The sequence below is a fragment of the Dipodomys ordii genome, unplaced genomic scaffold (assembly GCF_000151885.1).
Source record: "Dipodomys ordii isolate 6190 unplaced genomic scaffold, Dord_2.0 Scaffold91, whole genome shotgun sequence".
NCBI lineage: Eukaryota > Metazoa > Chordata > Mammalia > Rodentia > Heteromyidae > Dipodomys > Dipodomys ordii.
Window position 1 is genome coordinate 4,014,233 of NW_012267307.1, and position 1,981 is coordinate 4,016,213.

Sequence of the window (1,981 nt, forward strand, 5' to 3'; positions counted from 1 at the left end):
CAGAGCACGGAGAGGACCCGGCCCCACACACAGAGCACGGAGAGGACCCGGCCCCACACACAGAGCACGGAGAGGACCCGGCCCCACACAGAGAGAGCACGGAGAGGACCCGGCCCCACACACGGAGCACGGAGAGGACCTAGGATCCGGTGGTAGAGCACCTGCATTCAATCCCCACTACTACAAAAAAAAATCAGCAGATTGTGATCTGAACCAATAAGCCTGAACAGAAGCACTGGAGAGTATGACCGGGCTGGGAGAGCGTCAATCCACCAGAGAACAAATCTGAGGCAAAGAACTAAAACAGCAGATTCCTATTAATGCCCATTTCCAAGGAAGGGGGGAGGGAAGGAAGGAGGTAGGGAAGGAAGGGAAGAAGGAGAGAAGGAAGAAAGGAGGGAGGGGAGGAAGGAAAGAAGGAGGGAGGGAGGAAGGGAGGGAGGAAGAAAGGTAGGAAGACAGGAGAGGGAGTGAAGGAGGGAGGGAGGGAAGGAAGGAAGGAGGGAAGGAGGGAAAGAAGGAAAGGAAGGAAGGAGGGAGGGAGGGAGAGGGAAAGGAAGGTAAGAAGGAAGGAGAGAGGGAAGGGAAGGGAAGGGAAGGAAGGACAGAAGGAAGGAAGGAGCGAGTGAGGGAGGGAGGAAGGAAGGAAGGAAGGAAGGAGAGAAGGAAGAAAGGAGGGAGGGAAGGAAGCAGGGAGGGAGGGAAGGAAGGAAGGTAAGAAGGAAGGAGAGAGGGAAGAAAGGAGGGAGGGAAGGAAGCAGGGAGGGAGGGAAGGAAGGAAGGTAAGAAGGAAGGAGAGAGGGAAGGGAAGGGAAGGAAGGAGCGAAGGAAGGAAGGAAGGAGCGAGGAAGGGAGGGAGGAAGGAAGGAAGGAGAGAAGGAAGAAAGGAGGGAGGGAAGGAAGGAGGGAGGGAGGAAGGGAAGGAAGGAAGGAAGGTAAGAAGGAAGGAGAGAGGGAGTGAAGGAGGGAGGGAAGGAAGGAAGGAGGGAAGGGAAGGAAGGAGGCAGGGAAGGAAGGAACGAGGGAGAGAGGGAAGGGAAGGGAAGGAAGGGGAGGGGGAGGGGGAGGGAAGGATGTAGGGAATCAAGGAAGGAGGAAGGAAGGAATGGAAGGAAAGAGAGAGGGAGGGAAGGAAGGAAGGAGGGAAGGAGGGAGGGAAGGAAGGAGGGAAGGAGGGAGGGAAGAAAGGAGGGAGAAAGGAGAAGGAAGGAGGGAGGGAAGGAAGGAGGAGGGAGGGAGGGAAGGGAAGGGAAGGAAGGAAAGAAGAAGGGAAGGAAAGGAGGGAGGAAGGAAGGAAGGAAGGAAGGAAGGAAGGAGAGAGGGAGGGAGGGAAGGAAGGAAGGAAGAAAGGAAGAGAGAGGGAGGGAGGGAGGGAAGAAGGAAGGAAGGAAGGAGGAGGGAGGGAAGGAGGAAGGAAGGAAGGTCAAACCTTGAGCAGGCGTGATACACTGGCCAGCATCACGGGGCCATGTGGGATCAGTGTGGCACTGAGGCCCAGGTCCACGGCAGATGACCTGGCACCATGTTCCCAGCACTCCACATGGCAGAAGAATGCCACACTGGAATCCAAGTACCAGAATTTTTCCCTGGAGAAGCTGGGGCTGTTAGTGCCAGGGGGGTGGGAAGCTACCCCTCATCCAGAGCCCACAGGGAGGAGCCCTTCCCACTGGAGAAGCCCTTCCCACAGGGAGAAGCCCTTCCCACTGGAGAAGCCCTTCCCACTGGAGAAGCTCTTCCCACAGGGAGAAGCCCTTCCCACTGGAGAAGCCCTTCCCACTGGAGAAGCCCTTCCCACTGGAGACACCCTTCCCACTGGAGACACCCTTCCCACTGGAGACGCCCGTCCCACTGGAGAAGCCCTTCCCACTGGAGAAGCCCTTCCCACTGGAGAAGCCCTTCCCACTGGAGAAGCCCTTCCCACAGGGAGAAGCCCTTCCCACTGGAGAAGCCCTTCCCACTGGAGACGCCCTTCCCACTGGAG